This window comes from Rhinopithecus bieti, unplaced genomic scaffold (genome assembly GCF_001698545.2).
Source record: "Rhinopithecus bieti isolate Rb0 unplaced genomic scaffold, ASM169854v2 scaffold_13689, whole genome shotgun sequence".
NCBI classification, from domain to species: domain Eukaryota; kingdom Metazoa; phylum Chordata; class Mammalia; order Primates; family Cercopithecidae; genus Rhinopithecus; species Rhinopithecus bieti.
Genome location: NW_016808044.1, coordinates 1,430,847 through 1,439,572, shown reverse-complemented (window position 1 = coordinate 1,439,572; position 8,726 = coordinate 1,430,847). Strand labels below are relative to the sequence as shown.

Sequence of the window (8,726 nt, the reverse complement as noted above, 5' to 3'; positions counted from 1 at the left end):
GTCCTTCGCCATTTTTGAATTGGGTCATAGGTCTTTTACTTATTAATTTATAAAAGCTCTTTTATTTTAGAAACATTAATAACAAATATTTTACCTAGTTAAGAACATTTAGTTGCCAAATGATGTCTTTTCCATATGGTGACAAATACATTAACGAGAGAGGAAGGTCAAAATTTGTGCTTTATGATTTCTTTTAAAATGTTTTAATTTTAATTTTGTGGGTACATAGTGGGTGTATATGTTTATGGGGTACATGAGATATTTTGATACGGGCATGCAATGTGTAATAATCACATTAGGGTAAATGGGGTATCTGGCACCTCAAGCATTTAGCATTTCCTTTTGTTACAAACAATCCAATTGTACTCTTTCAGTTGTTTAAAAATGTATAATATGTTTTGCTGACTGTGGGAACCCTGTTGTGCTATCAAATACTAGATCCTGTTCATTCTATCTAACTCTATTTTCATACCTAGTAACCATTCCTCCCTCCCCCCGACCCTTCCTGGCCCCTGGTAACCATCATTCTATTCTCTATGTCCATGAGTTCAATTGTTTTAATTTTTAGCTCTCACAAATGAATGAAAACATGTGAAGTTTGTCTTTCCATGCCTGTTCTATTTCATTTAACAGAATGTCCTCCAGTTCCATCCATGTTGTTGTAAATGGCAGGATCTCATTCCTTTTTATGGATGAATAGTACTTCATTGTGTGTACGTATCACCTTTTCTTCATCTAATTTGTCTGTTGATGGACACTTACATTGCTTCCAGATGTTGGCTGTTGTGAATAGTGCTTCAATAAACATGGGAGTGCAGGTATCTCTTCAAGATACTGATTTCTTTTTGGGGGGTATATACCTAGCGGTGGGATTGCTGGATCATATGGTAGCTCTACATTTAGTTTTCTGAGAAACCCCCATACTGTTCTCCATAGTGGTGGCATTAATTCACATTCTCACCAACAATGTAAGAGGGTTCATTCCTTTTTCTTCACATCCTTGCCAGCATTTGTCATTGCCTGTCTTTTGGATAAAAGCCATTTTAACTGGGGTGAGACTTTATGATTTCTTGGTGAACAAGGAAAGGTGTTTAAGCTGTTTCCGCCCTTTGATGGGTATGTTCTCTCTTCCTGTGCTTAGGCTGTCCATGAAAGTCTAAGCGATTAATTTAAGCCGTGTCAGAATAAACCAAAGTGAGGGTCCCAGCAGAATCATTAGCTCTAGAATGCTTGGCTCTCTGGACCTCTCAGTGAGAACAGTGAGAAACTCTAGAGTTTTATGGACTTTAAGAAAAGCTCTTCTGAGACTCTTTGGATAGGGTGCAAAGGAAAATTGTCTCCACAGGTTGGGAGATGAGGGAGACTGTGAGATAAAGTACTGATAGATAAACTCCAGGTATGCACCTACCATGCTCTCCAAACAATCTGCCATGACCTTCACATGCCCTCCAGTATGGCCCTGTCAAAAGCATTACTCCATTCCTTCAGTCCTCAACCTTGCTCGGCTTTCTAGAGTCTGTCTCATGCCGGCAGACACCCCATAGTTATTATTCTGTCTGCCCTCAGCAACATTTACCAGTTAGGGGGAAAAAGAAAGCCAGAAAATTGTTGCTATGGGCTCTGTTTTGTGGAAGTTAAAATGCTGGAGCAAGAATCTGATTGCTTGATAGCTCCATCTCTCTCTCTCTCTCCCTCCTACCCTCCTACTCCCCACACCTTCTTGTTCTTTTCCTCTCCCCTCCACCTCCTTCCCCACCCCGCTCCCCCACCTTTTCCCACTCGTCTCCCCTCTCTCCACTGGCCTCCCGGGTCCTGCCCCCACATTGGGCTGGAGGAGAGCCTTACAGGTTGTCAATGAAACATGGTATTATTTCCTTTGATGGCTTAGATAATAGTAGGAGCCAAAGCAATGAGTGAGGTCGGCTGAAACCAATGCAGTCCTGCCCGGGACTGGAGAGCCAATCGCAAGAGCAGAGGGCGGGGCGTCGGCGCCAGCAGATAATTGCTAAGTGCATCGCTAGCACAGTTGGTCCGAGCTGCCGAAAGGTCTGGTCGCAGAGACAGGAACGCGTAATCCTCAGCGTGCTCCAGCCCACAGCTTCGCTCCACTGCTCGGCAGGGCAGCTGGCCTCTGGGCACCGGCCCCTCTGCTTCGCGGAAAAGGTACCTCTGCCTGTGTCCCGGGGGTGCAGCGCCTGCGTCTCCATTGCCAGTGGCTTTGCAGTTTAGCCTAGGTGGAGGGATTGCAGAAAGAAAAGTTTCTGGGAGGAAATGTGACAAAGGTGGGAAATCACTGTCTTTTGTTGGGAGGAAAACAAGCGGACAATTTGGGAAACTTCTGCGCTGGTAAGAAATGGGCTTGTTTACTACTTCTAATTAGCTGCGCTCAGGTCTGTCTAAATAGGTCTGGTCTCCGGCTAGGGTGTCTGCAGGGCTGGGGTGGAGATTCGGGTGTGCTGGGTGAAAGAAGTTGGATCCCAGGATGTGCTGCTTCCTGGTGCACCCATCATGGGTAGGCTGGTTCCGAGAAACGTGATTGGTTGTTTGTGTTTTCCTCTATAGGGTCTCTCCCCTTCGTATTACCTTGATCTGCCTTCCCCAAACTATTGTGACCTTCAGCTGGAGTCCTTCCTCAAACTTCTGCCTCCTTCCTGCCTCCTGCCCTGTCTCAGTTCATTTTATTTGGTGGAAGGAGACATTCCCCAGGGTGGGGGTGGGGGGTGCGGGTGGGCTATTCTGTTTGACCTGGTGGGCACCTACATGACAACTTGGTGACACACCATCAAAACAATTCTCAGAGGAAAAGAAATCACATAATCAATTAGCTCCTGAAAACTCTGGAAGACTTTCCAGGCTTGGGGTGTCCTGAAAAAAAAAAAAAGAAAGAAAAAACAAAAAAACGGGTTAGAGAGTTCGGTTTGGTACTGTTTGAAGCTTACTCCCTTGTCCCCAGAAGAGGCGTCTGGCCTGGAGCATCCCCGCAGCTCTGGGAGGTGGAGGCTGGTGGAGGGGCTGGCTCCCTGTAGGTGTGCAGGTAGTTTTGGTGCACAGGTGCATTTGTGGCAGAGGTGATGCTGAAGTCACCATCCACACTGCTTCTGCTAACTGCTCTTCAAGTAAAACAGCTCACCCTGGCAGGCAGCTGGTTCAGCCCAGAAGCACCTTGGAGCGTTCTAAATCATGAGACCTCAAGGGACTCTCTTGCTCTGAGACCCTTGGGAAACTCCTTTCTCCCTCTGCCTCCCCTGCCTTTGGCTTCTGCCAAAGGGAGATGTTAGGGAGGTGAGCCACTAGGAAGCAGGGACCCATGGGGAAGCAGGCAATATGCTTGGTCTTGAACTTCCTTCGTCTTCTGCGAAGGCAGCTTCTGCTTGTGTGCCCACCGCACTTCACCAGGTACGCTGCCTACCTGCGGGATACTCTGAAGCTGATAGTCTGGGGGAGATCTTCCAAGTCCCAGGGGTGTTGGAGAGTTCAGATGATTTTCTTCTCTCCAATTCCCATTAAACCTGCAGCTGCGGAGTTCGATTCCCAGTCCCGACAAGAAATGCATGTTCGGGGAGGGATTCTCCAGTGACACCTCTTCCTCAGGGCACCCTTCCGCGGAGATGCAGATGATAGTCTTGATTCTCCAGCTCCACAAATCCCTCTCACTTTTTAATTCTTATTTTCTTTAACCACCACAACAGATTCTCCTCCACCTCCTGTAGGCAGCTATTTTGGGTGGGAACTGTGATTATTGAAGCTCTATTTACAATGGTTAAAAAATGCCTGCCTATTTTTTGGGGGGGATGGGGGTCAAAATACCATCAGCGTTCTCTTCTGTACATCTTATCTGACAGTAAACAAAACAAATTTGCAGCCCTGCCAATTATAATCCCTTTGTGTTTGGGGGGCCTGGAGTGGAAGCTGACCTTTTCCCAGCCGGTGGGCATGGTTAGCCATGGACGTCGTCCTCTGTGGCCTCTCCGGGGCACGTGACCCCCAGGGAGCCCAGGAGGGGCAGCCCCCTGCACGTGGGGATCTTGCATGAGAGCACCTTGGCTTTCATGAAGGCAGTAAGGAAACCAGAAAATGCTTTTGAGTTTGAGGATAGCAAAATTGGGGGTTCCCTTTAATTGATGCCGGTTTGTTGGATTTCTATCGTGATAGGAAACATTAAAAGTAAGGCATTTGAAAGAGCTCCTGAAGGGTGACTCACGCACAGAGAGAAGAGGCAGTGTGGGGGGGAGGGGGCCTTGGAAAGTACAAGTGGGACACACTGGAGCGCTCGCTTTCCTTCCCTCTGCCTCCTCCTCATTCCTCGCTCTTGTTCCCCATTCGGAACAGAGATCATTAAAATAACAACTTTAGACCAAAAAAAAGGATCCTAGGAGCTGAAAAATAATTGACGAAGTGCAAAACACCCTCATCACAGCTTCACCTTGGATGGGGTGAGGTGTGAAACCCAGGACCCAGCGCCTCTGCTGCGATCCAGTTTGGAGAATCGAATTGCTGGTGTTAGGCTAATTAACTCCTTGTGAAGCTGCGTGCCTGTTTGTGTATGCAAAGACCGATGGATGCTCAAGAGATTAAATGTGTTACTTGTCATTTCATCAAACATGATGGCTTTGGCCAGGACCCTGGATAAGCACCATCCACAGACCCAGCGTTTTCTCCTCTTCCCAATTGGCCAAACTGGATCTCTCTCTCTTTTAACCAACTATGGTGGGAAGGGGTTGTGTCTTTCTGCTTTTCCAAGCTCTGCGTGAGTTACCTGGCAAATAAAAGTCCTCTCTTTACACTTCTGTCCCTCCATCCCTGTCATCCTTCTGTTATCCCTTTTCATCATAAACATATCCGTAAGTAATCTTTTTGCCAACCTACTTTGATCTTGTCATTTTGTGTTGATTTTTCTGTTAAAGACAATTGCCCCTGAAATAAGACTGAAAACATATTAAAATTTTATCAGAGAAGAGCCTTTTGCCTTCTACTTTAACATTTAATTTTGTGGCTTTGGGGAAATCTAATAAGCACGTCTATTGTGTTAGTTGTTTTGGTAAATGCTTTTGCAATGTCTTGTTTTTTTCTGTGGATGTGTGAATTCCCTGACTGTCCTAGGGGAAGGTATTTCTGGAGATTTGAAACACTCAAGAACATCTCAGAAAGTTGAAGAGGTTGGAGCACACTATTTCCATCTGTTAAAGGTGGGGTGAAGGCTGTTTTGAAACCTAGACCTTGAAATGTATTAACCACACTCTGTTATTTTCCCTTTTCATCTTTCATTTAGGAAATTTTCATAGCCCAAATTATGAGTAAATTGTTCATCTGTCTCACTCTCTTTCCCATGCTCGTGCCTCTTCCTCCCTTCCTCCCTTCCCCCCTTGGGAGATATTTCGCACTGAAGCGGGTATCTAGGTAATCTTCATCTGATATATAGGGGTACCTCTCTTTCCTGGTTACTTTTTGTTTCTTCCTCCCTGTCATTTCAGGGGTCCTCAGGGTGGAGATCTAATTGTAGATGCCTTGTGCACTCACTCCTGGAAGAGTTAACCAGGGGACAACAGGAACTGTGGGATGTGATGGGAGCCTGTCCTGGGGGAGCAATGAGGTAATCCTTTCCCCAAGTTCAGTTCTATACAGACCTCGCCAGAGCACCTGGAGTGGTGCAGCTGACCTGTGTGAGGCGGACAGGCTAGATGCTTTAATCACAGTCCTGTCTGACACCCAGGAAGTCCCACCAGGCGCAAGCCCTCACTGCGCCACTGTCCAGAGGCCTGTGCCTGCTGCAGCCCCATGCACAGAGCTGACCTTGGAAACATTAGCATACAGGGAAATTTGTCTGCTGTGCTCTCAGTTTCTTTGTTCTTTGTTCTCACCCCTAAATCTATTAATAGTTGGAAAGGATTGAATCTACTCATTCATACTAAGGTGTGAGCAGTTAATAGTGTTGCCACTTACAGAAGTATTTAAGTTCTTAAAGGAAATCAAAGACGTGTGCATGTTCTCATTTATAAGTGGGAGCTAAGCACTTGGACATGAAGAGGGGAACAAAAGGGGCCTACTTGAGGGTGGAGGGCAGGACGAGGGTGAGAATCAAAAACCTGCCTATCAGGTACTATGCTTGTTACCTGGGTGACGAAATAATCTACTTGTACACCAAACCCCTGCGACGTGTAATTTATCCATGATAACAAACCTGCACATGTACCCCTGGACCTAAAATTAAAAAGCTGGAAAGAAAACAAAAGATGTGTGCAGTCGAATTCCAGGCACCTGCTAGTGGGATTGGGTAGACAGAGTTTGGATGGAGAGCAGAGTGAGGAATGGTGATCTTCACTTTTTAGCTCTGGCTGGTCCTGGTCTGACCCGTGCTGAAAACATGCTGCAGTGTCTCAGGACTTTGTGATGTTACTATCTGGACTCTGGCACTTGAGCTAGATCCCTCAGATTCGAACTTGGGCACGTGCTTATGTGCCCTTTCTGACTTTCAATCCCCTTAGACATACAGCCTGAGGCCAGGACCACGTTCTCACAGGCTCCTTTCCGCTCCAACCTTCTCTCTCGATTTTGCCACAGAGCCCTACGTCCCACTGCAGATGCTACAGCTCTGGAAGCTCTTAGAGCTTGCAGAGCATCCTCCCGTGTGGGCCATGGTGATCAGCAGTGCTTTCAGAGCTGGAATCCATGAGGGCAGCTCGGAGGGAACAGGGGTTGTTGTACCAGAAGAAACACAGGATGAGGGCTGATGTAATAACTGATTTTGGTTTAGGAGGGGATGTTACATGGAGGATGGCGACCAGCTGTTCTCCATCTCCAGCAAGGATTGAACTAGAGAAAATAGACAGAAATTGCAGCAGATGGACTTAGATTAGGTATGAGGAAGAATTTTCCATCAGCAAGAGTGTTAAAAAGGGAAGGTTGTTGAGCCTCTGTGATGGTCTTTAGGAAATGGATAAGCCAGGGGCTTTTAGCTGGAGGAGGAGCCACGGATCTGTGAGGAGGGAAAGATAAGGGCCATTGAATCCAGGCATCTGTGCCCTCTGCTGATGAGAACGCTTACCTATTTCTCCAGAACCTCACCTTCTCTCCGGGGCTATTGAAGTGGCTGAAAACCAGAGTCCCTGGGATGAAGGAAGAAGGAGTGTAGCCTGCCTGGGCTGCTCCCCTGAGCCTGGAGACCCCTCCCCTGCCCTGCACCAGCTGCCACCTGGACTGGCAGATTCTGTTGACTGTGTGGGGATCTTTCATCAAGTCTAATCTTTCACTTCCAGATGTGGAAGATGATGCCCAGAGAGGTAGCAGGCCTTGGCGTTGTCACACAGTGGCCGATAGCAGAGGGAGGACCAGAATCCAGGTCCTCCGTCTCCCAAGTCAGTGTTATTTGCTTTGTAGCTCATTTTCTTCTCGTTTCCAAATTGAATAGACCATTTGCTTTCTCTAGGCTCTTAATTTCTCTGTAACCAAATGGCAAAGACAGGGACACCTGTGGTTAAGCAATATTTATTGAGTGCCTATTACTAACACCTTGCACTCCACTCCACCTTCCCTATTTATGCCGATGACTCTTTAGTTCTGGTTAAGTGGTTGGGAGGGGCTGCTGACCCATCCCTGTGGGGGCTCCTGAGTGTGGCTGTGAGGCCAGGGTGGCGGGAATGTGTTCTAGAAACCAGAGCTGAGAGGAGGGGATAGGTAGACCAGAAGAGGATGAGTAGAGAGACACAGGAGCAATGAGATACTTAATCTGAATCTTATGAAGGGAAGAGAGACTTTAGATTATCTCTGCAAACTTCTCATTGGATAAATGAAACAAGATGGGCCCATAGCATGGGAACACTGTGGGTAAGACACACGACCTGTTACCTTACGGAACAGGACGAAACATACCATGTGAGGGCGTTCGGGGAGGGTGGAGGGGTGGCCCAGTGGAGAGTGTACACTGCCACATACATGGTGGCCTAGCTCCAGACCCAAAGGCGGGCTGTCAGTGAAGTCAGGGAGTCTCACAGTTTTGAGAATGAGGCTGTGGCCAGCTGTGGAGGGCTTTTCTTTGTGTTGGTTTGAGCCAAATAGGAAGCGAGATAAATTGGTGAACTGAGCGCCACAAAATAAAACTATGCTGTGCATAGCCCTGAGAAGAAAGAAGAAAGCACCCCAGTTAGTGCTGAGCTAGGCAGCAAGAGGACAGTGCGGGGTCGGCAGTCAGTGTCCTGTGGACGACGCTCCATGTCCCTGGCCGGCCAGGGCATCCCTGTGCTAACAAAGGCATCCTGGGCCTTTGTGCCCCGCATGGGGGTAGGGACTAGGGGATCTACCAGAAGGAAGAGGGGGTTCTTCTCCTTCAGGAACTGACCCAACAAGACCATCAGCCCCTCAGGCAGCAGGGCAGGGTGCCCTTCCAGAGACTGGCTGAGACAAGGCTTGGAGAAGTCTCGGGGCAGAGGGCCCAGGGAACGCCAGGGGCTGGGTGGGCCAGGCAGGCAGCCCAGGGTGTGAGACAGGCTCAAGCCTGGGAAGGTGCACATGCGGGAGGAGTGGGGGATCAGCCCAGAAAGGGAGGAAACCCAGGGACCACAGTGCCCATCTGCTGAGGGCAGAGCAGCCCACATGGCCCATGGAAAGAACCCAAGGGATACACCAGGCAGGGTGGCCAACCCAGTGCCCACCATGTGTCCTTACCACTCGCAATGATGTTCTCTGAGATCACCACACTGTCTTCAATTTCTCCTTCCCCTTCCCCCTTCCCC

At 48.1% G+C, this 8,726-nt stretch overlaps 1 protein-coding gene across 1 annotated transcript in view; it reads left to right on the top strand.

The window, feature by feature from the left end:
• The first annotated feature begins 2,022 nt into the window (after nucleotides 1-2,022).
• The window catches only part of ZMAT4 (zinc finger matrin-type 4), a 380,154-nt gene continuing 373,450 nt past the window's right edge, over nucleotides 2,023-8,726 (top strand). The window contains exon 1 of the mRNA XM_017885308.1: nucleotides 2,023-2,163. The gene's annotated coding sequence lies outside the window, so the exon portion shown is untranslated. The remainder of the gene's footprint in view (nucleotides 2,164-8,726) is intronic.